The sequence below is a fragment of the Ictidomys tridecemlineatus genome, chromosome 7 (assembly GCF_052094955.1).
Source record: "Ictidomys tridecemlineatus isolate mIctTri1 chromosome 7, mIctTri1.hap1, whole genome shotgun sequence".
Lineage (NCBI taxonomy): Eukaryota > Metazoa > Chordata > Mammalia > Rodentia > Sciuridae > Ictidomys > Ictidomys tridecemlineatus.
In genome coordinates this window covers 28,536,331-28,562,891 of record NC_135483.1, presented here as the reverse complement: position 1 = coordinate 28,562,891, position 26,561 = coordinate 28,536,331, and the positions used below count along the sequence as shown (strand labels likewise).

The window sequence follows — 26,561 nt, the reverse complement described above, 5'->3', positions numbered from 1 at the left end:
CAGTGCTGGGTTTGCAAGTGGCTGATGAGGCTGAGACAGGGACAAGAATAGAAAGGAATGATGGATAAACTCTAGGGCCTTCATAATCTTCACCTGCCTATGTCTTTTGCTAATCCTCCACTCTTACAATGTTTGGACTGTGCCTCTTGAGCAAGAGAGAAAGCACAATTTAGAAGCCACAGTGTTTTTGCAGCTTAATATTGTAGGTGACCTCCTATTGCCTCTACTGTATTCCATTTGTTATAAGCAAGTTCCAGCTTATGCCCAACAAGAGGGAATCACTTGAGGGCACAAAAATCAGAACCTGGTGATCATTAAGGACTTCTTGAAAGCTGTCTGCCACAAGCCTCAGTATCTCTCTTTTCTGCCACAACAATTCTGAAAGCAACATTTTTTGGATGCTGTAGCTACAAAATCAAGAACTTCCTGGCTCACAAAAGATTTTTGGAAAGTTGAGAAGTAAATTTTTATTGTGCTGAGACCCCAACCTTTGGCTAAAATGACAGCATAGCCTACCATGACTAGACAAGTTTTAATACTCATAGCACACAAAGAACACTTGCAATGTGATCTGATGGAAAGGAATAACCTAATATAAATACAGGAAATAGAAATAACAGATAATTCACAGATTTGCAATAGAAACATTAGAAAAGATATCCAGATAATAGTAGTAGTGATAACAATAATAATAATCAATATTTGTCACTTACTTTGTACCATTTACTGCTCTAAGGGCTTTACATTGTTTAATTTAATCTTCACCAAAGGCAGGAAGGAAAGGAGGGGTGTTACTATTATCTTCTTTTGACATACAAGGTAACTGAAGCATAGAGAGGTTAAGAGACTTCTATGAGATCTACAGCTAGAAAGTAATAAAATCAGAATTGAAATACAGAATGTCTGACACCTGAGCCAGTGCTCTCAACAACTAAGTCATGATGTGCAGATGCACTATTTGTCTGGAAAATGCAAATTAAATTTGCTACTTCTCAGTCGGGCAAATATGTGTAACAGCAAAACACCACTGATAGCAGCATAGAATGCATTGTTGTCAAATACAGCCATGAATACAGGCTTTGTGGGATGCAATTCTGAAATAGTTCTCATTTAATATACAAGTATCCTTGGTTCCAGCAATCCTACTTGTGGAAATCTTAATCTATCCAATTGAAATAATTATAGATGTTAATTCCCAAATTTCTCATCACAGCAAAGAAAAAAAAAGATTGTCCATAAAATGGGGGAAATGAGAATAATTTAGTCAATGATTTCATACCAACTCCATGGAATATAATGTGAACATTAAGAAGAATGAATTGGAGCCGTACCAATTGCTTTAGAGAGATTTCTATGAAGTGTTATTACATTAACATTACAACATATAGAAAATTATGAAAGATATGATCCTTGAATCAAAAAACAGAAATGAAGAATATTCTATATATTTATTCATTCTATCTTATCCTATGCAGTGGCATAGAATAATAGCCAAACAGACCAAGGAGAATACTTACCTCATTCCTGGGCTATGGAAGACACAAAAATAAAACCAGCCATCCTTGAAAGTGCTTGAGGAAAAGCAGATTCCTTGTGGGGGACACAGGTTCGAAATAGAGCAAGCAGATGGTTGTAGCCTAAACAACAGCACCCCAAAGTACCAATTACTGATCCCTGAAACCTCTAAATGTTGCCTGGTTTGGAAAAAGAGTCTTTGCAGATGCAATTAAATTAAGGATTCTAAGATAGGGGGATTCTTCTGAATTGTCTAGATACAAAAACATACATCTATGTAAGAAAAGAACAGAGATTTGACGCGAAGAGGAGAAGGCAAATAGAAAAAAGGTGGCATAAAGTTGGGTCAGAGGATTTAGAGATAGATGCCTTCCTTGAATTTTCAAAAGATGAAGCTGAACATAAGCCAAGGAATGCCAGGAGCCACCAGAAGCCATGAGATTCCTCTCTATAGTCCACAGAGGTAGCTCGGCTTGCTAACACCACCCCTGCAGCTCAGTGATACTTATCTGGACATGTGGACTCTGGAATTGTGAGAGAATATATTTCTATTGTTTTAGGTCTCCAAGTTTGTGGCAATTTGTTGGAGCTAATACACAGCTCTAACAAACTAATATTCTAGGCAACTAACATACAAATGCGGGAAGGATTCAGAGGAGAGAAGAACAATAGAGTAGACTTTATTTATGATAGACCTTGGGTGCCAGAGAACACAAGGAAAACGAGGGGAGGCAGAAGAGCAGAGGACATATGATGTCATCCCAAGCCAAGTCTTGAAGGACAAGTCTGGAGTCCTTGGGCTACCTGTGGTTACCAATTAAACAGGGATAAAGGAATTCCCATTATGGGATGTGATGGAATTCACCCTGGTAGCTTAAGAGGCAGACTTTGAAAGTGACGGTTGAAGGCAAAATGTAGGTATACTGGCATGGGCTGAACGTTTATGTCCCCCTAAAATTCACATGGTGAAACTGTACCCACAAGATGACATATTAAGTGTGGAGTCACAGTCAAGTATTGTGGCACGTGTTTGTTTATCCCAGCAACTCAGGAGGTTGAAGCAGGAGGATTGCAAATCCAAGGCCAGCCTTTGCAACTTAGCAAGACCTTGTCTCAAAATGAAATAAAAAAGGCTGGGGATGTAGCTCAGTGACAGAGCACCCTTGGGTTCTTCAATCCCTAGTAACACACACACACACACACACACACACACACACACACACATACAAACACACACACAAAGAATGATTAGTTAAGAGGTGATACCTGCACAAATGGAATTAGTGCTCGTAAAAGAGAAACCCCAGAAATGTGACCAAACTTATATATATATTGCAATGAATTTCACCTTTATGTACAGAAAAGTATGCTTAAAAAAAACTAAGTAACTAGATGAAAGATCAGTAGAGCAGAGGAAAGGGAACAGGGGAGGGAGGAAGGGAGGGAAAGGGCAAGTACCGGGGACTGAATTGGAGCAAATTATATTCCATGCTTATATAATTATGTCAAAATGACCCCAACATTTGTATATCCATAAAGAACAAATAAAAAGAAGAAAATAGAGATCCCAAGAAGTTTATCACTGCTTCTGCCATGTGAGAACAGAGCCAGAAGAACACTATGAACCAGCAAGAGGGTCCTCACCAGATACCAAATCTTATGGCACCTTGATCTTGAATTTCTGGCCTCCAGAACTGTGAAAATTAAACATCTATTGTTTATAAGTTACTCATGTTATGGTATTTTGTAGTAGTAGCCCCAGCTAATTAGGACATGTTCCATGCCCCCTCTTCTTTTCTACATATTAAGGTATAGAGAATGCAGAATGCAGAATAAAGAACAAGATTGTGTATATATTTATAACTGTTAATACATGTGCATATATTTGACTATGTATGTATCACATATTTATATATGAGTTTAGATGTACATTTTCTTTTATGTTCATATAAATCTATTTTTATATATGAATATATGTGTATATTTGCACATTATTTTTAAAGCATGGAACAAAATGAAAGGACAAAAATTTGTGTAGGATAGGAAAAAATAGTGGAGATGAAGAGGGAAAGAAGAATGACATAGAGAAAAGAAATCACAGAAGAAAAAAAGTAGTTGGATCTTCACATTTACTGGCTGGGAAAGCAGAACTTTCATGCAGAAGAGAACTCCACACTTCTTTGCTTATTCTTGCACCCCATGGTTTGGCTATTACATCCAACTTTCTCAAGGACAACTTTCTCATTCTGAGAAGGGTTCTTACTCGATTTATAAATGCCTCTGTTTGTTTTTTATGATTGTATTTCAGAGAATACCAATGAATTCTTAAAAGTGATTATTAATGTGACTAATTGGCTCACAATCATCAATTTTTAAAATTAAGAGTCAAAAGAATTACTCAAAGAACATAACACAGCCTACACTAGAATGTATCTTGTAATAATGGAATTACTCTATGCCGATTTTATAACTTCTGGGTTTTTCTAATAAAATGTGGAAGTAATGTGAGGCTATACTATGGATTTTCTATAGACATGTGACTGAACTGCATTAGGCAAAGTCTCTTAAAAGTTGATTTATGTGTACGTGGATGCTGTCCTGTTAAAAGAGAAGGAGTGCCAAAATAGAATAACCAAATGGTCATCTATATTAAATAACATTTATTTAATTTATGCTTGTAGGGGGAAAATTAACATAACTATCTTCATTCCAACACAACTACAGCATTTTTGAAAAGGGATGTACTGACTTGCTCTTCAAGGGAATGGACTAAGGGAATGGAGCAAATGTTAAACTTGCGTAGTGAATATCTTCATCTTTCAAAACAATAAACCCTGTTGGACTTATAATCCCACTTCCATCCAACTCCAGGCCTCTCTATGTACTTTACTGGTCCTGTGAGGATTGAATATTCGTTCACCTAGTACTGTTTTGGTGCTGAGGGTTAGAAAAGAATAAGCCATTTGTTTCTTGTTATCCTCAAGAAACAAATTTTTCAGAAAATGGTTGCATTGGTACTTTGGGAAGTATAGTTTCCTCTAAGAAGGGAGTGGTAGAAAGACAGCAACAACAGAAATAGAGACTTAGTGTTATGAACTGGATTGTGCCTGCTAAGAATTTGTGTCCTTAAGCCCTAGTCCCTGGTACCTCAGACTGTAACCTAATGGAGATAGACCTTAAAGGGGTGATTAAATTAAAAAGAGGCCATGGGCACGGACAGGGGGCTTCTAATCCAATTGTCTGGTTTCTTATTGAAAGAGGAAATTTGAACACACAGGGAGATAGCAGGAATGCCCACACAAAAAAGACCATGTCATGATGCAGCAAGAAAGCGGCCATCTAAGTCCACGAGACAGACCTCAGAAGAATCCTAACCTGCCAATGGCTTTGATCTTGATTTGTAGGCTCCAGAAACTGTGGGACAATAAGTTGTGTTGTGTAAACTGAGATAGGAATTTTGGGATACAGAAAAAATATGTACTGAATCTTTTTTTTTTTTTTTTTTTTTTTTTTAGAGAAAGGCCCATGAATCACTGGAATGCAAAAACAAGCAACTGGTGACCAACCGGGTGAGCAACCCAGCGAGCAACCAGCCCATGTCCTTGCACACAGAATGAAACACCATGCAAGAGTAATGTGCAAATGCAAGGAAAACTGGAACACAATTGCATAACTCTACCCTGACTTGCTATCACTCCATTTGTAGTCCTGCTCCTAGCCACTGTCCCTCTATAAATATTAATACCCCAGAACAAGGGGTTACTTCTCACTCCCTGGATGACCTGCACTTTTCCCCTTCCAGTGCATAATCCTTGCTTTCCTAAATAAAGATCTGCTTGTAGCTCAATATCTCATGATGTGAAATTCTTTTCCATCACTTAAGACAAGGATCCCATTTTCCTGAGCACCATCCTCCCACTCCGTGATCTCCTTGGACATTCCCCCAGGTACAGAGCCATCCAACCCACAGGGTTTCCATATGGCAATTCCAGGAAGATAATGTCCCTAATGCCTTAAATGACGCTCCTTACCACTATTCTTTTTTCTGCATAAGAACCCATCAAAGTAAAATTGCACTGGAGAAAATTAAACAGGCAAGGAAGATTTTACTCATACTTTTACTATTGTGTTTGTTAATTGGTATCTCTCAAAAGTAGGCCCTTTCTCTCCCATAGAGACTGACTGCTATTTCTTTCAGTGTTTACATTTCAAAGAAAGCCCCCTGGTCTTTGAGAAATCCATTCAAGGGCTGAAAACTGGCAAAAGGATAGGAGATTTACATTTACAGCATTTTCTCAGTGTCTTTGAACGACTGGTTCTAGGATCACACTCCTACCACCACCTTTTACACACACAGAGATACCAAAATCAATGGATGCTCCAGTCCCTTATATAAAATAGCATAATATTTGCATATTAACTACACACATCCTCCAATATACTTTAAATCCTATCTAAAGTACTTCTAATGCTTAATGCAATATAACTGTCATGCAAGTGGCTATTACACTGTATTTTTCAGGAAGGACCAGGAAAAACGTCTGTTAATGTTCAGTACAGAGAGAATGTTTGTTCAAATTATTTTGATTCGAAATTGGTTGACTCTGCTGGTGAGAAATTTAAGGATACAGAAAGATAATTTTATTTCAAGGGGTCTGAGGAAAATTCATAATTTCAAGTTTTCTGAAGTAAATGTTCTAAGGAAGGGGAGGTCGGGACCTAAAATCAGGAAGAAAACTGTTTAAAGTTTAGTCAAGTGAGAGGAGTGTTAAACCATGGTATTTGACCATTTTCTTATGAAACAGGCCGGTCTTTAGTCTTAGCAGAGTATCAGTTTCCTAGCAGTTGATGTGTCTGTGTACTTTCACAAGTTGGTGTTATTGGGAAGAAAAAAAAAAAAAGCAAAAACTATGGGATGGAGATGCATCCTATAGTACTGGACTAAAAAAAGTCTTCATTCCACAGAGGCCAGGCAGGAGCAATCAGAAAGCAGGAAAATAATCCTCCACTGTTGCCATCCAGGGCTTCCACACATGAGGGCTTCCTCTGGAGCTCATTAAATCTGGATCCCATTTCCCACCTCAAATCACTCTGAGGCTAGCAATTACCCACTGAGTGCTTCCCAAACAGCAAAAACAGAATTCATTTTCTTTTAAATCCTCAGTCTGTTTCTTTGTTTTAAAATAGCTGTGTTTAAAATTGCTGCCACCATAGAAAACAGGCAATGGCTTGTTTTCATCCTATGTTCTCTGCCAAGAGGTGCTTAAACATCCAGAGAAAATCCCAGAAAGTGAGCACTGGCATGGAAGTATCCACGTGTAGATGAAAAATTAGCATGTACAAAACACCAGTGGGACACAACTACCAGAGATGCACATAATCATGATTGGAGTTTGACTTGAGTAATAGGAAGAATGCAAATTAGCTGTCTTTTGCTTAGCAATTTCCCAATCTTCTCCTAAATAAAGAAAAAATCTTGGTTTTTTGGTGAAATCTCAGTGCAGAGCCTTGGGGGAACATCAGTTCTTTACAATCTAAACTAGCTATTCTGTCAATTTCCTTTCTTCTTGGGAAACAAGTGAGTTAAGTGGAATAATTTATCTGGCCAAGCTGTATCATTTATGGAATTATAAAGGCAAAAGGTTTGATCCTGTGATCTGGCCTCTCTGTTTGGTGGAAAAGAGAATATGGATTAAAAGGGAGACATGTTGAACATCCAGATATATGTATAATCTTTTCCATTTCACAAATATCTTTGTTGTAATTGCTAACTTCTTGTTAGGATAAATACATTCATACTTTGCTCTGAATGGCACCAGTTGGGTTTCCAACTTTGAAGCAGATGCAATTTTGTAATATCCAAGTATGTTGTAAACAGGGACGAGAAAGGAAGGTAAAAGGGGGTCTTAGCAAATTCCCAAGTATTGTCCCCTGACCCAAAATGCTATTGTCACGGGGGTTATGGCATTACTTGCAACCATCCACTTCCCCACCCCCAAAATACTTAGGTAGTTTACATATTTTTTCTTGCTGAACTACTACTTCTAAATTATTTTTCTTTCTTCTTTTAATTTTTCATATATTTTTATATTAAATTCTTTTGGAGATATAAGACTTACTGAGTGAATTATTTGAATATCATATGCATGATATTCCCTGATATGAGCAAATCAGGGCATTTTCTAATATTCACAAGGTACACTGCTTTAAATCCAGACTTTAATTTTGTTCCTGAACAGATCTAAAGGTAGAACTTGTATGGTAAGAATGTTTATTAACTCGTGTTCATTAAGTACCTCCATGTGCATGGTGCTGGAGGTAGAGGCTTGGGTAAGACAGGAAGGATCTCTACCTCGAAAAAATTCAGTCTTTCAAGGAAAACAAGCAATTATAACAGAAGGTAAAAAAAAGTAATAAGATCACCTGGTGGTAGCTCTTACCCCAGTCTTGCCTGAGTAGAGTTAATTTCAAATGAATGTAATGGAAGAGAGGACATTTAATCTAAGAATCAAGTAAGAGGAATTATCCACTAAAGTAAGGTTGGACAGGGTCCCAGTGAAGAAAATAGCATGCAAAGATCTAGACTCTAGAAGCCTGGCATTTGGGCAGAACTATAAGAAGCTCACTATGGTCAGAGAAGAAAGGGAAGGTGACAGAGACAGAGACAGAAAGAGGTAACGAAGTTAGGAGAGAGAAATGCAGGGTAGTTATTAATGTAAATATCTTCAGGGAGTTTGGGAAATAACCTTGGGAAACAGCCACTAGCACAAAACTGTGTACATAGAGGCTGTTCACCAGGAAACATGGTGTCACCAAAAAAGAAGCCTCTTTCTCAGTGTTGATGGATTCTGACCCACAATAGATCCACACGTGGTCTTCAATAAGTTTCCCTTTACTGATATTCCATAAAGAATCCATTCTAAGGGGGAAAATAAATTGAAACAATTGAAGATCTTATCAATTTAAAAACTATACTTTGAAAGCAGCTGAAGAATACAGCAATGGCAGGCTCAGGCCTTAACTAGATTGCCTGCTCCAAAGGCACTTGCTATCCTTTGCCACACCTCGGTACTTATTAATAAAAGGTATCCATCACTTGTGGTATCATCCACTTGTGGGCAGGAGGTGGGCCAGAAGAACAGACTGGACTTCACTTGCTCTCACACCATCTTTGGTTTCTCAAACTTGAACTTGAGTGACCTCAGGGAACCGTCCTGCACCCACAGATATACAGCCTGACTTTCATTTTGACTTTGTCACATGTCCTGATGCTTCACCACTTGAGTCTTAACTTGGGAGATTAATTGTTCCTTACAGAAGTATTGTTTCCTGATGAAATCATATATAACTCACTTTATTGCACATTAATTCAACCCTTTTGCTTTTCCCTACTTGGGAAGTAGCACTGAGAGAACAGAGTTTAAACTGGAGAGGAAAGAGAGGTGAGTCATATGAGAACATGTCGCTCTAGAGGGAGAGACAGAGGAAGGAAATTTAGGATGTTATGGAGTGTTTTATTAAAAGGCAATATGTGAGAACTGGGAAAAGAAATATTAAACAATAATTGAGAAGTGCTGAGTGGAAAATGTACCAGGGCCAAACATATAAACTTCAATTCTTTGAAAAATATTCTTCAGCTGATTCTGCTCCCAAGGGTCATAGTGCTTTCTCTCCAGAATTCAGACCTCACACTAGCACTATTAATCCTATAGCTCAGGGACCTGGTGGGTTGCATTGATTTTTTTTTTTTCCTCCTAGATGACCTGAAGACCTAATCAACCTGGCTAATATTGTTTCTATGGGCAAATGTCCTTGGAATTCCAGACCAACTTACAAGTCTCTTGCAATTTAATAGAAATCAAGGAATATTTTTTTTCTTAGAAGTGACTTCTGCCTGGTATCCTATAATTATATTTAACCATATTAAACAAACAAACAAAAAATGAAAAGGAAGCAAAAACCATGAAATGGGAAAGTTATCTGGGATTTCAGCCTGTGAAAAGCAGGTTGCATGGCAACCAACTAAACTAGATTTTTGTAGATTTGAGTCTGTACTGATTAATGTCATAGAGCACAGGCACGTGCACAGAGCTGATTACTTCCTATACAATTTTACTGTAATAGTATTATTGCAGAATTCATTTGAAATTTGCAGTGAGATTCTGTTTAAAAGTCACTTGTACCCTGGATTTCCCATTAAAATTTAAATGAATTAAAATTTAGTGTATGTTATACCATGAAGTAGACACTGTGTTGGGTGCTTTATATATATTATCTCATTTAATCTTCAAAATAATACTTTATGGTAAAGATGATACTTTTCATTAGTCGAATGTGGAAACTGAGGTACAATTTCAAGGTTACCTGGCTTGTAGACAATGGATATGAATACAAGTTTAGGTAGCTCTTTTATACTTTCTCTAACATAGCCTCCACTTTAATCCCAATAGTTCTTCACATTTTAAAAAGTTTTTCAAATTTTTATACATGCCAGATGCAGGCTTACATTGAGCTATCAATTCTGGCGAACATATGGTTTTTAATATGTTATAAACTAGGAAACCAAGGCTCATATTAAGCAAACTAAGCATACAATGGGTATATAGCAGATTACAACAAGAAATTAAAGGCAAGTCTAAATCCAGTTTTGGTTCTTCTACTCCCCCATAGCTGACTTTCAAAATGCCCCATCCCAACATCACCAAAATGCAGTTATGCCACTTAAAATTAGCCCTCTGTCACTTTCAAAATGTACTTTTTGAACTCTCCCCCAAAATCATGCTCTTCCATTTCTACACTGGTAGAAAAATAATTTCATATGAATTCAAGTCAGGATATCGATAACTGATGAGTGAGTTCACTCATTGCAATTACTGTTTGCATGTTTCCTAGGAAACAGTAGAAGACAGAAAGTTCTGGCCCACTGGGATGACATCCTTTTGTTGATGGATTCTGTAATATGAGCTACTGAGGCCGAGGGGGCAAAAGATAAACATTTGAGCAAATAGACCTTATCACCCCCCTAAAAAATCATATCTTAAGTAAACAAATACAGGCTATGCATGTGTATTATAGTGGAAGATTCCTGAGGTATGTGTTCATATGCTTATATTACTAATAAATAAATATATATAATAAATTATAAATATATAAGTATAGATTAAAATAACAAAAAAGAAAAAAATATGGAACTTCAATAATTCTGGAACATTCTTTAGCTCAAAATTTTTCTTCTTTATCATTAGAAGATGAAGAGGCTCTATTCTGCAGTAAGAAAGATCTCATAGGGTATAATCTGAAAGAAAATGGGCATAAATGCTGTGGAGCAAGGTGACCATCCTCAGTTATAGTATTTTCTGATTTGATATATTTAAAACCTAACACCGAAGTGTATATAGAAAGTGTAGTGATGACCCCATTAAATTAAAAGAATTTAGATAATCACTACCAAAAATTAAAACCAATAAAAAGGTACTTGTTTGGCCAAGCAAGACCAAATTAATTTCTTGGATTGCTTCCCCCAATAAAGTTAATGGTATTTTCTTCTTATCTACTGTCTTAGGAAAATATTGGCCTACTTTTTCCATATACTGTGCCTTGGACCGATCACTGTGGCTAGTGGAAAATGGATACCTCAACAGGCCATGCCGTGAGCCGTGCGTGGTGCACGCTTTTAATCCCAGCAACCTAGGAGGCTGAGGTGGGAGGATTGCAAGTTCAAAGTCAGCCTCAGCAAAAGTGAGGTGCTAAACAACTCAGTGAAATCCTGTCTCTAAATAAAAATACAAAATATGACTGGCGATGTGGCTCAGTGGCTGAGCATCCCTGAGTTAAATCTCTGGTACCAAAACAAAACAACACAACAACAAAAAACAGGCCATGCCTGGACCATTTTTGACCCTAAAGGCTGAGACAATGTCAAACTGAGTAGAACCAGAGAGACTGAGAAAGGAAGATTGTTTTCTCACCCCTTAAATGCTAGCCATATGAAAAGAGAAAATATTACACTACCCACTACAAACATTTTTTTTGAAAGTAGTGCATAGACTGATTCATTGAAAATTCCTTTTAATACAAAGGAAAAATTAGATAGATTAAACATTGTTAAAGAAGCATAATATATTAAAGATATAGCTGTTAAGATAGAATTAAGGTACTTTTGATAGTGTGCAAAGAATTATGGAGGGACTCAAGAAAGCAAAGAACACCTTTTCCTTTGAAGTACATTTAATAAGTATAAGAGTGTATTGAACACAAGATTGACAGAATAGAGTGTTGATTGAGCAAACTTTGATTAATAATACAGCAAGAGCATTGCCATGGGTTGGAAGAAACTAAGTGAACAACATTGTCCAGGTTTGTGTGATCTCTGTGGTTTTTACTCCAGAGCCTGGAATGCCAAAAAAGAAGTACATGGGCAGCAAAAACAAATAAATAAATAGGAAAAAAACTGGGTTAATATATGGGAATCATTTAAGAAAGTACATGATTTCCAGTCCCTGTAATTGAAAGAACGAACAAGGCTTATCATCGGAGCAAATGCCCGTTTATTGAGGAACAGCTCAGCATATTTATAGAGCCAGGGGTGGTTTGACAGTTGTTATGGGATGCTTTTTGATTGGAGGGTAAGGATCAGGTGAGCCAGTAGGGCTAGTCTGATTGGTGGGTAGGATCAGGTGAGCCAGCAGGGCTCTGGTTGGTGGGTAAGGATCATGTGAGCCAGCAGGGCTCACCATTGGATGACTCTTCTTGGGGGATGGGGAAGTTAGTCTTTGGAGCCTGGGTGACTCCCTACATTCCACCCTCTTTGTTATTAAATGTGAATGGATGTAGACTCATTCTGACTGCTTCCTGCTGAAATGGGGCAGTGTGGCAGAAAGAGGAGGGAAGTAAGGAGCCCCCACAGGAGGGCAGAGAAGACTGGTATAAAAGAAAGTTCCTTGCCACCACAGATCCATGATGACGTCAGTCCATTTGGCATAGGTCTCGACTGGAGGTATCATCAGTGGCCAGGAGTTGGTAATTCCTGAGGAGAATCTGGTTAAAAGCTTAATTAGAAATTTTACCCACCTGAGTCTGAATGAACTTTATGATAGGGGGAAGGAACAGGCACAGGGAGTTTTTATAGCCCAAATCTAATGGGGTCTCTGGGTCTGTAAGCTGCCTTGTTGGCCCAAGGTGGGTTAAGTGTTCAACCCTGAGCGGGGGGTTGAGTGTTCAGCCTTGAGTGGGGGCTTGGGCATTTGGGCTTGAAGCAAACAGGTGATATAGAACCAGACAGAGGGTTTGAGAGGCCAGGTCATTCTGCAGCTAACTTTGTTTGGCATGCCCTGCAGGCCCTGCAGACCAGCCTGTCCTGCACCTAACCCCCTCAATTGATACACTGGTGATTAACCTGCAATTAAATTGTGGAAAGAGTAAATTAAAAGGAGTGCTGTGAAGAATTAAATCCAAGAGTTGAGAGTAATGATGAAATCTGAAACAGGGTCTCTACTAACAAAGGGCAGACAAGAGAGGCAGGTAGATTTGGAGAGAATATGCTGACAAGATGCCTTGGGTTCCCAGAGCCTGGGAAGAAACAATTGGCTGAGACCCTATGGCCTAGGTACACCAACTCTGAAGGTCACCACCTGTTATCTTCCCCTCTCACCCTGTTGGCCAAAGGAAGACACTGGATTCCTTGGTTTCAATGTCACCCATACTGCAGGAAAGACAGAGCCCAAAGAAACATTAGTGTTGTAACCATAAGAAAGACCAATATGTTATGGTGGAAAATGTAAAGAGGAACAACAAAGCAGATATCCCTTAGACTTTTTTGATAATCACAGGAAAAACACAGCTTGCATTGTTTTATGATTGACATTTCTCATCTTCTAGATATATCTAAATATATCCAGAATATCAATGAAACTCCATGTAACATGCAATGGGTTATGTGCAGGGCAGGAACACTGTCCTCTCATCTTTTTATATGCTGCCATTTCCAAAAGCTACTTACAAAAAAAACTTCATGTAGCATCAGGAGCTGCTTTGTTTTATTTCCTAACTGTTATCCAAATGAGAGAGAGATGGAAATGACTGCCCACTAGGAACAGAATCAGAAACAAACCGATAATAAAAAACAGAAATAATTAGTGCAAGGGCATGTCAGTCAAAAACAGGCGAGTGAGCTGTGTGATAGCTAAGGGGGAAGCAGGGGAAGTACTAGCAGCACAGCTTAAAAGGAGAAAACTGTGAAATCATTAAGCTCTTACTAAGCCACAACCCTGGTAGTAAGAGCAAACTCTGGGTTGTAAAATACTCAAAAAGAGACTCTGTGAGCTTTTTCTACAATATGTACAAAAGGTGCCCAAAGAAATGATGGCCGGGTTCAGGAGCAGCCACAATAGGGAACAGAATGGTGCACATGGAAAAAAAACAAACAGTAAATTATGCCCCAAAGGATTTAAGATGGCACTAGGAAAGAACATGGCTCTCTAAGTCACTGAACAACATAACTACCTAGGGAGAAATGCCCAGGGATAAACTTTAACTTGAAATACCAATTTATTGGTAAGGGTTTGAATAATTCAAAGCATATTTTAAATTTAATCATAATTCTAAATTTATGAACATTTTACTCATTTAATTTTCTTCCTATATTCGTAAATGAATTCTTTTCCTTAAAAGTACCAAATCAAGATACACAGCTATGTGTTCTCTCAGGCAGAAAGACCAGACTTATGCTAGACCCTAGCTTGGTGGAACTTCACTCTTCCCTTGGCTCTCATCTGGTCTCCAAGGAGGAAAAAAAATAGAGCTTCCACTTAGATTATTCATTCTTACCACGTCTATATGGGGTTCGGAGCAGGGGGTGTGGGTAAGGGAAGGAAAGCTATAAAACTAGATGAAACACAGATGATGATGATAATAATAATAATAATAATACAGAGTAGGCATAATTTATGAAATTACATAGATATAAAACTCTGTCCAGACTAAATATTCTGCTTGGAAACCCATGCTAAGAAATCATTAGCAAGCATGTAATTCTAAAACTTGATCATTATATACAGGTACAAGTCCAGTTGTTTGTATTAAATCCCCTTCCAAATGTTTTCTCTGTCTTGCCAAAGGCAAGTGGTGAGTGAAGAAGAGAGACGCAGACAAGGGAAGGAGGGGGAAAGGATCACTGTCTTAGAAACATCTTCCAGTGAAACAGGGAATAGATCTTGGCTTTTTCTCAGTCCAGAGCTTGGGATCGCTATTGCTCAGCTGATGGGAAAAGTGTGCAGTTGACAAAATGCAAAGATGTGCCAATTTGGGTGGTGAATGCCCTCAGGAACACAGACATTGTATCCTGGAATTCTCTTTCTGCTTTGAAACTCAGTCATTCTACATTTTTTTCATTTGGGGGGTAAAAAGAGCATTTAGCTCCCATCTACCTGGAAGATGTGTTCTGATGAGAAATAACCGTCATATCTCCCTTTTTGCCATTTACAAATGCAATTGAAAAAATAAAAAAAGAAAATACTAAGACAATGCTTTCTTCTTTTGAAAAATGTTTAACTTTCTTATGGAAAAATAGAATTGCATATAGTCCTAAATTAAGCTTTATAATCAAAATATAAATAAGTCCTATCTTCTTAATATGTAAGAGAAAAGTTTATCAATCTTAAATATTAAAATCTGACATTTAATTTGCAGTTTTACATGGTAAGCATCTCACAATATCCTTGTATTTCCTTAGCCTTTTATTCATGTGAGCTATAGAAACAAATTGTAAGTAAGTAGCATATGAACCTTATTTATTGGTTTAGGATAATAGCAATGCACGATTATGTACAACATATTGTCATTCCAGGCTGAGAGCAGAGGGAATGACTATCAAGACAAATTATATCCTATGGGTAGCACAAATGAGGTCAGAAGACTATTAAGAAAACACGCACACAAATGCACATTTTTTTTCTTTAAATGGAGTTCACTATTTTTATTTTTCCTATCATAACTTCCAGTTAGCTATTAAAACTTTAAAATTTGAAAGGTATACAAGCACACTATAAAGAGCTTATGAAAAATAACCTTTCATGTTACTATGTCAACTCACGTATTCTCTCAACAACATCACTCTTTAAACTTCAGAACTTGTTTAATGTGCCCATCCTATTGTGAGCAGAAGGAAGAGTTCATTTTAATAAAGTCTTGATTTTAAAGCACAGTTGTAAAATAAAGAGGAACATAAAGCATAAATTGTTGATGCTTGGTTTCCCTCAGAGCTTTACTGTATTTGCAAAATCAATTTATACAATGAACAATGCAAAATATATTCCTAAAACAAATAATGCCTAGTTCATATCCAAAGTAAATTGTTTATCCATAAATAAACTGAATAAATCAATATATCCAAATAAAATAATTGCTGATATAAGTGAGTTTCTTTGTTGAGGCTCAATGAGTAGCTAGTGATGTTATATTTTAAATGTAATTCCTCAACAAGAGAAATACAAAGCAGATTTGTTAATTTTTAATTTGCTATTTTCTGAGTAAGGTCATGTAGACAAAGCTTCTTTTAAATGAGTTGAAATATTGATAGGCATAGACAGTTTAAATCACACCATGATCCTGCTTTCCTGAAAGTCTTCTAAAATAATGGAATTCTCTTCAATACTAGATTTTTATATTTTCTCCCACTTAGAGTGAAACAAAAATGCCCAGATAACTACTGACACCTTCATTTCACATAGCTTATCATTTGCAATATTTTTGTTGTGTTGTTGAGCAAAGTATAGATTTTGAAAGATAGGCTCTATTTTATGCTTCAGCCCTAACTTTGCACAAGGTCAAAATGGATTTATCACTACTATAAGATATCTCAAACTCTTGCGTAAAGCAATATAAATTTTTAAAACAACTTAGTCACCTAATAGAAATGGGATTCTAGCGAACGTCTGACACAACTTTTTCAGTTTTGATTGAGTTTTAGTATTTTTAAAGACCAGAGTTGTATTCAATATTAGTTAATGGATACCTAAAGACAACTATTAATAATCCACAATCCAAGTTGTAGATGATTATCTCAAATCCCATTATTATTTGTAAAATTCAAGATATTTAATAAGATTTTTATTAATGCCAAAAAACTAAAAGAAATACGTACAGTACATTTATTTATAGCACAAATCTTTTTGTTTACCAAAGAATTAATAGAGTGACATTTTCAACCCCCTTGCCTTAGTGCATGGATTTTTCTGTTGGAATTCTAAAGGCAATCTACAAATCAATGTGCCAACTGATAGGTTGTGCTACATTCTGAACTACATATAGACCAGATTCTATTTCTCTATAATCCCATCAATATGATAAACAATGGCTGGCAAAGCTGCCATTTTCACTGCCCATTTGCAGCAGTAAGCCAAACATTCAGGATCTTACAACAAGCAAAGAAAACCTTATTTCTTGAAATCAATGAGGATTGTGCCCTTTATATAGGAATAACTTACCATTGACCTAAGAGGAGGAGAGTGTGCCAAGAGAAGCAGCAGCATTCTGTGTTTCATACAAGAAATGATTGGGTTGTGAAAGTCTTAATCCAATCAGTGAATTAATCCCCTGATAGGGATTAACTGAGTGGTAACTAGAGAAGGTTCGCATTGGGGGTGTGTCTTTGGGGGTATATATTTTATATCTGTTTCTATCCTGACTGTCATGTGACCCTCCACTGCACTCTCCATGATATTCTGCCTCACCTCCAGCCATGAGGAGTGGAGCCAGCTGTCAAGGGACTAAGACTTCTGAAACCATGAACCCCCCCAAATAAAATTTTCCTCCCCAAATACACTTTTCCTTCCCTAAAATTGTTCTGGTCAGATATCTTAGTCACAGCAACTAAAAAGCTGACTAAAATAAATAACAGAGGAAAGTAGATAAACAAGATGGAAGAAAATTTTTCTCTGAATGGGTGGTATTTGGTCTCAAGAATTCCCCAAATCCTACTGGGCACAGTTGTGAATGCCTGTAATCCCAGCAGCTTGGGAGGCTGAGATAGAGGATCGTGAGTTCAGAGCCAGCTTCAGCAAAAGCCAGGTGCTATGCAACTCAGTGAGACCCTGTCTCTAAATAAAATACAAAATATGTCTGAGGATGTGGCTCAGTGGCTGAGTACCTCTGAGCTCAAATACCCGGTACCCTAAGAAAAAGAATTCCCCAATCCTATCCTAGCACAGATATGAGAGAGAGATTAATTCATAACATATCTGAACATTGAATTGAGCCACTTTATTATAGCAGTTTATCCTACTCTAAAGTCATGTCTATGTGTATATACTATCTCATCCACATATACCATCTGCAACCATATATCCTAATTGAATAGTGGACAAAGTAAATTCAGTCCTAGTATTGGAACACCAGAGAGCAACAGGAAATTCATTTATCACAACATTGCTCAAGTCAAGGTCTTGCAATATACTCAAAACTGACTGCAGCACTAACTCTTCCCAGAATATTTGTGTAATTAAAAAGATCAGTTCTCATTTTATATAAAGTCTTTTTTCCAAGTGTTTCATAAGCTTTGACTTTTTCTAATCACTTAACCTAAAGAAAAGAGACTACTCATTAAGCAGTTCTTAATATTCATTTACACAATTTAGACATATCAAAGAATCACTAAATCTAATTTGTGGAAGTATTCCTAATATACATACAGTCTGGCCATCTGTTCTGTTTGAACTTCCTCTGTAATAATACACCTCAGATAAATATAATGATGAAAAATCCAGTAAAATAGCAACTACTATTATGTATTACTACTGCTATCACCATCACCACTATTATTTCTAGCATTACTTTTAATGAGCACTAACAATGTACCAGGATTTTATACTATCACATTTGCTGTACTGATAATTCCATCTTATTCTTAAAATTATCTAATAATAGGAAACTCAATACATTCATAAGCAGATGATTTATTCATTGTACATTCTTACTGTTGGAGATATTTAATGAAAAGTTTATAAAATTTGAAACCAAATTCTCAAAAGGTCCTCTGAAAGCTATAGGAAAAATAGCATTCTATTTGCAAATAAAGGAAATTGAACATTCTTTCCTGAACTATAACTCATTTATTTGGGCTTATTGTTCATTATTTACTTTTTCAATTATTTGAAAACTAATTCTACATAATAGTATTTAACGTAAGATAATATAATCAGAGATTCTGTGGACTGGTTTTCTAGGAAAACTCCAATATTGAAAACATACAAATTTCCCATAGCATAAAAAAATCAATCACAACACAAACAAATCACTATTGCAACAAATACCTCAAGATTAAAAGCTCTTTATTTTTATGGTTGTCAAGGAAACCTTTCCCTGATTCTCTAATGAAATGCATTCTATGAAAGATAAACAGAATAAGCAGTATAGTATAAAATAAATAAAAAATTTGAACTTAAAAAGAATTCATGTAAAATCTATTGAACTCAATTTCTTAATTTTTAAACTCTCTCATTTAAAGATTGCAAAAATCACAAGTTGGAAGTTAGAATAATGACTCTCATAATATTCTCCTCTAAGTAAACTGGAAAACTAATGGGACTTTAAAATCTAAAAGTTAAATATGCAACCACAACTACTTACAGTTTTAAGCACTGGGAGAGAACACAAATTAATTTTGACATAATTGTGCTTTCAACTATTTTAAACCTTAATAGAGCAGATAGAGCTATACAACTGGGAGATCAAAAGATTAGAGAAATGTATCTATTTTTAAAAGATAATTTGTGTAGTCAAATGGAGAAATGTTGGGAAAATTCAAGTGCAACTATATAGTTTTACAGATCTAAAATGGGTCAAAATTGCTCTCAAAAGATTTGAATTTAATGTGGATGAAGTATCATAAAGAATCGCCCTACGAATGCTCAAAAAGGGAAAAAATAAATGCACCCAACTGCATACAAGATACCTCAAGCTTAAAGCTGTCAAGCCAGGTTTAAAGCTCTGGTTCAACAGGAACCAAATCTCACCTGTCCCTTTCTCTATCTCCACTTGCCAAACACAGGGGCTGAAAAAATCATGGATGGTTGGTTGATAAGTATTGATAAAGAAGTCCATTTGAGCTCAATCATCAAAAACTTGTTTTGGATAGGTTACTTCAAATTATATTTCTACTTTCCATCTAAAAATTATTAATGTTGTGCATGCCAGACGAGCGCATTACCACTTGAGCCACATCCCTAGCCCACAAACGTCCAAAAGGAAAGAACAATTTATCAAGACCCTCTGGATTCCTATCCAATTTCACTCACCTTTTTTACTAAATCAACCCAGAATTGGCAGATGCCAACAATGTGTTTCAAGTTCATGGTTTATCCTGTTCCAGCCTTCCAGCCAGTATATCTAAGTTCTGTTAAAATGTAGGAAGACATTCTACCTTTATCACTTTTCCCACTGGATTTCTCATTCTTTGGAGCTGGGTAAGAATGTTATGTCACAAAGTAAAACTGTCATCTGATCAGGGTGAAAGCTCCACAGTAGTGATAGAACCTGAAGATGAGATGTGCCTGGTTGACTACTGAATACCCCTTACCACTGCACCATCCCCAGTACACTGTCTTGCAGAATTCTTGTCATTCAAGAATATGCTCCTGATTTTGTCATTTTTTAGTGCTGCGTAATATTCCATGGTGTATAAATGCCACATTTTTTTTTTATCCATTCATCTATTGAAGGACATCTGGGTTGGTTCCACAGCCTAGCAATTGTGAATTGTGCTGCTATGAACATCGATGTGGCAGTATCCCTGTAGCATGCTCTTTTAAGGTCTTCAGGGAATAGTCCGAGAAGGGCAATAGCAGGGTCAAATGGTGGTTCCATTCCCAGCTTTCCCAGGAATCTCCATACTGCTTTCCAAATTGGCCGCACCAATTTGCAGTCCCACCAGCAATGCATAAGAGTACCCTTTTCTCCACATCCTCGCCAGCACTTGTTGTTGTTTGACTTCATAGTGGCTGCCAATCTTACTGGAGTGAGATGGTATCTTAGGGTGGTTTTGATTTGCATTTCTCTGACTGCTAGAGATGGTGGGCACTTTTTCATGTACTTGTTGATTGATTGTATATCCTCCTCTGAGAAGTGTCTGTTTAGGTCTGCAGGGAAATGGATGGCACTAGAGCAGATTATGCTTAGTGAAGCTAGCCAATCCCTAAAAAACAAATACCAAATGTCTTCTTTGATATAATGAGAGCAACTATGAACAGAGCATGGAGGAAGAGCAGGAAGAAAAGATTAACATTAAACAGAGACATGAGATGGGAGGGAAAGGGAGAGAAAAGGGAAATTGCATGGAAATGAAGGGAGACCCTCATTGCTATACAAAATTACATATAAGAGGTTGTGAGGGGAATGGGAAAATAAACAAGGAGAGAAATGAATTACAGTAGATGAGGTAGAGAGAGAAGAAGTGAGGGAAGGGGAGGGGGGATAGTAAGGGATAGGAAAGGTAGCAGAATACAACAATTACTAATAGGACATTATGTAAAATTGTGGATGTGTAACTGACGTGATTCTGCAATCTGCATTTGGGGTAAAATTGGGAGTTCATAACCCACTTCAATCTAATGTATGAAATATGATATGTCAAGAGCTTTGTAATGTTGTGAACAACCAATAAAAAAATTTAAAAAAAAGAATATGCTCCTTACTTGGTTAAATACTCTGTAGAAGTTTATGTGACTTGCATCTGAACAATTCCTAACTCATCCAATCACTTAGGGGAAATCATTGAGTTCTATAAAAGACAACAAACATTTTGCAGTTTTGAGTGTTTGAACTCAGCTCTACATTCATTCAGTTTGGTCGCTTCATTAGTTTCAGTACACTTCTTTGTTAAATAAGAATAGTGACAACATCTTTCAGGGTATAAATGAGTATTTAAAAACAACAACTACAAAGTATTTAGCTAACAACCTGATATAGTAGTTTCTTGATAACAAGAAATTCTACTATCTTTAGAGGAAAAATAATGTGTAGGCTTTATCAAAATATAGGCCTTTTACCACTTAACTGCTCCATAAGTCCCTTAGTTTTATTGGAGGCTCAGCTTCCTAACTGTCCCAGGAAAAATAATGCACATTGGAGAGATCTATGAGGATTAGAAAGAAAATGTTTAAAGTAAAGGACCTTTAATGAATGAAAGTTACCATTTACTAGAAATATGAATTCATAACACTTAACTTAAATAGACTATAGCAACCAGATCAAGATATTTGAATCTACATAGCATTTTGACTTCATCCAAAAGATAAATTTATCTTTTCCATAAAAAATTATAAGATTTTGATGTCACATTTAGTTTTCTTCTGTAGCATTTATTCTTACATGGGGATTGGAGAAATGACACCTTTAAAGTTTTTTAAAAGTCTAAGGACTTTATCTCCAGAAAAAAGCACATATGCAAAAACTTTAGCATTCATTTTTAGGGTGTTATAGTTTCTTTTACATTCCATGGGTCCCAAGATTATATAAAACTCCCTGATCAAGGGTTCTTGGAGTTTCAAGAAGTTATCCTGATATAGTAATTCTAGATATATAACTGTATTGTAGAATAAACTCTAAGACATGTGTCTCATCTACCTTTAATTAACTGTAACATTGCTTTATCTACTGCTTATCTACTCCAATACATAGTAATCACATGATTTGAAAAGGAATTCTTCCAGCAAACTTGCATTTGGAAGTTTTAATTTTTGTTTAAACCTCATTTAATGGAAAGGAAGAGGAATAGAGGCCATCTAAATAACAACAACAACAACAAAAAAAAACCAACTAAAATCAATAAGCTAGGATGTAGCCATCTACAATGCAATTCAATGTTCTGCTTATAAAAGGACAAATAAAATTCTGAGTGAGATCTCCTCAAGAAAGAATTATAGTTCTGCCAAAATACTGCTGAGATTACACATGGGACTGCCAGCAGTTGTAGTTTATAAGAATCTGGTTCTTTATGATTAGAGCAGACAGTGAGGCTGTGAAAGATGCTATTTCAGATTCTCCAAGACTCTGGGTTTCATTGGCACTCTGACCACGTTGTCCATAACTTCTGCTTGTTTCTCTACACATTATTCAGCTAGGTTGCCATAATGAAGTACAATAATCTAGGTGGCTTAGACAATAACACTTTATTTTTTCAGTTCTAAAGGCTAGAAATCTGAGATTAAGACATTGTTAGGGCTGATTCCTTTGGAGGCCCCTCTCCATACCTTATAGATGGCCAGCTTCGGTGTGTCTTCACTTTTCCTTTTCTCTGTACCCACCTGTATCCATATTTCCTCGTCTTATAAGAACACACTGTGTTTAAAGATAGGATACTTTGCCGAGTGTAGTGGCCTGCCCTATTAACTTCAATTTAATTTATTTAACTTTTAAGAGAGCCTATCTTTTTCTTGGGAGTTGGGGGGTGGGTACCAGGGATTGAACCCAGGGGCTCAACCACTGAGCCACATACATCTCCAGCACTATTTTCCTTTTTTTTGTATTTTATCTAGAAACAGTGTTTCACTGAGTTGCTCAGCACCTCACTTTTGCCGAGGTGGACCTTGAACTTGCAATCCTCCTGCCTCAGCCTCCTGAGTCACTGGGATTATAGGTGTGTGCCACTGCTCCTGGCAAGAGATTCTGTCTTCAAATGCAGTTACATTATGCAGTACTGGGAGTTAGGACTTCGTAGAAATTTGGGGAAGGGCATGATTCAGCTCATAACATCTCCCACCCCACCCTACCCCTGCCAAAAAAGAGAAAAGAAAATAGAGATATAAATATATTGATCTTCTTCATGTGAACCTAAGGAACAGTAAATGTGTAATGAGTTTGATACATGCTAATAAGTTTGATATATGATATAAGCTTCCTTAAGTTTAAGATACCAGCTATGCCACATCGACTCTAGTAGGTAAGTCCCAGGCAGGAGGTACCACTCTAGTAAGTCATCTGCTTTAATTCAACAGGTCTGTCCTTCCTACATGGTATCACCCTTGCACAGGTGTGACAGTCCTATCTTCTCTTTGAAAGGGTCATCCTTTATCTTCCCTTTGTCTTTATGGATTATATTTAAGATAATTTATATGGTCACCAGAACTAAGAAGAGACTTCTGTAACGCAGCCTTCATTAAATAAGATAATGAGGGATCTTAGAGTTGATTAGAGTAGCCCTGATTTTCACCTTCTTAAAAGAAAAGTTCTTATTGGCAAATGTTTCACACATTGTTTCAACATGTATCCTGTGGGACAATATATTGCTTTTACACCAGTGGAGAAATAATTGAATAAAACTGACTCATCTTTTATCACTATTCTACTAAATGTTAGGTATAAAAAGAGAATCTAATATGATCCCTTTCTCTTTTGGACTTTTAAATTTATTTTGATGAGTGAAAAACTATTTTTGAGCACCTAACATGCTCTTAGTTATAGTCTTTCAGGCCTGGCCTGTAAATTCACAGTGCTTACACGTGCTAGAGAATTGAGACCAAAACACATGGAGTTGCTAAATTGCAATACAAGGAAACATTGTGAAGAGGTAAGAGTTTGTTTTTGATGTCCCATAAATCCTCTTCCTTGTCTCTGTCCCCAAGATCCAGCTATATGATAACTGGCTACCCAAGACTCTTTTGTTTATTTCCTTCTTTTCCTTAGTTAAATTTGTTCTCAAGAAATCTACAGTTTCTTCTGTTTTAATTGTGTTTTAATAAATATGAGCATCTAGAAGTTAAGTATATTTTCTTTATACTTTTAAATATGTTTTTACTTGTTTCTTGACTGGTTAGTTTTTGTCCAAGAAAAGAAATTATAGCTATTTGAAAGATGTTTTGAGGAAACAGGGAGCCCACAAAAGGCAAACATGAGTAAGTGCCAAAGTGAGTGAATAGTGGAAAAGCAATATGGATTTAACATTTAAAGGACCTAAGGTAAGAGATGAGTTCTGAACCAGGACTTGACAGGCAGGGAGCAAAGGATCACTGTGTGCAGGCAAGGCAGTACTTCATCCTAGGAAAGAGTTAGGAAAGGGTAGTGAGCATACAGTGAGCCATAAATGGTAAGAATACCTTCCTGAAAGAGATGTTGGTTCAATGAAAAAGGGATGCTGGAGTTAAGCTTTAAAACTTAAAGATATTTAGAAAATATAAATAACACAAATATATAATGGTTGATGGCACTATGCGTTAAAGTAATTTAGATAAGAAATGCATAGATGAAGAAAATATCTACATAACCAATTATTTTAACTGAGCATAAGAAGTAAATCAAATAATTGTGTTTTTGTTTTGTTTTGTTTTTCGTACTAGAGATTGAACCTAATACCTCACACATGCCAGGCAAGTAATCAACTACAGAGCTATTTTCCTAGTCAGTCCTCAAATAAATTTTTGCAAAGCTAGACAGGCTTTATTTTCCATGTTTTTATTGGTTCATTATAATTATAAATAATAGTGGGATTTGTTGTTACATATTTGTACATGAACATGATTCAACCATACAATTTTGTCAATGTCACCAGCCCTCAAAGAATTCTTTAAAAAGTAATTATTCTTATATTGAGTTGATCGTGGTTGATAATTTCTTTAAGGTTCATCAACTCCAAAGAATAAATACTAGTTAGCTTATTGATCATTAAACAGGGGTAGGAGGTGAATTTAAAGAACAGAGACCTAGAAGCCTGTGAAATAGCCAAGCTTTTTATTTCAAATGCTAACTCAGTACCAGACTATTCATTTTGCCATTTTTTTCACAGAGTATAGCAAGTCATGTTGAAAACATTTATAACAATATTTTCAATCTGCAGACTCTTCCTATAACGTGGTTTTGACACTCATTCTATAAAGGGTTTGACTTTAGTGTCCCTTCCCCTTGGCAGTGGATGATCTTATGGCTACTAGTATGATTTCTCTGGGCATGTTATATAATGCAATAAGAGCCGGGCACAGTGGTGGATGCCTGTAATCCCAGTGTTTCGGGAGGCTGAGGCAAGAAGACACTGAGTTCAAAGCCAACCTCAGCAACTTAGTGAGGCCCTAAGCAACTCAGTGAAACCCTGTCTCTAAACAAGAAGATAAAAAAGAGCTGGAATGTGGCTCAGTGCTTGAGCACAACTGGGTTCAGTCTCCAGTACAAAAAACAAACAAGCAAACAAAAAAAGCAAAAAATACAGTTTCTGTTTGGTTTTCTTTGGATGGTTGCTCTGAAATCCAACCACATGTGATGACGTAGCGCAAGCTGTCATGGAGGTGCTCACTTGGAGGCAAAAGGAAAAACCAAACAAAAACAAAAACAAACAAAGGAACAAAACAGGCCTAACAGTCTTCACCTTCCAGTTAAGAAAAAACTCCAGTTTTCCAAGTGATTGAGCTTTCTTAGTACTGGATCCTCCAGCCACATTTCAGCTGAATTTCCTGGCTGAGCCTGCAGACATAGGATAAGCCTTCCTCATCAACACTGCCCAAATGAGACTCATGAGTAAAATAAATGATTGCTGTTACTCGAGCTTCTAAGGTTTGGGCATATTGTTATCTCCCAGGTAATTGGATCATTAAACCTCACGGTAAATAGGTTTAGAAAGGAAACATTGAATTCATACTTTCTAAAGAAAAAAAAATATATATATATATATGTACATATATATATACACACATATATATACAATTCAAATCATTCAATGCTCTCAAAAATAAGTTTTATAAAAATTCAATCTTTAAAACATGTAAAAAAGAATATCAAAAAAGAAAGATTATCTAATCAATCATTTGATGAATAAGAAGCTTGTCTTAGTAAAGAGACCTCAAAAATCACTGAAAGTAGCTCCAATCATTGTCATTTGAGTTTTCTGTTAAGTTAGCTCTGGAAATATAATCTTGATTTAGCAGAGGAAACCATGGATATTGCAAATGCTCCAAATTATGTTCATGCTAAAATCAGGGCACTTCTTACTAAAACTTAGTTTTCATCAAAACTGTATTCAGAGAGAAAGATTTATGGTTAAACTTACTTTAAAATAAGGAAAATATAGAATG

At 36.5% G+C, this 26,561-nt stretch overlaps 2 long non-coding RNA genes across 6 annotated transcripts in view; one reads left to right on the top strand and one right to left on the bottom strand.

The window, feature by feature from the left end:
* LOC144365433 (uncharacterized) overlaps positions 1-5,362 on the top strand; it is a 121,381-nt gene extending 116,019 nt beyond the window's left edge. Inside the window, exon 3 of the long non-coding RNA XR_013423855.1 lies at positions 5,031-5,362. This is a non-coding gene — a long non-coding RNA (uncharacterized LOC144365433). The remainder of the gene's footprint in view (positions 1-5,030) is intronic.
* Positions 1-26,561, bottom strand: part of LOC144365432 (uncharacterized) — a 153,550-nt gene that overhangs the window by 101,308 nt on the left and 25,681 nt on the right. The window lies entirely within an intron of this gene.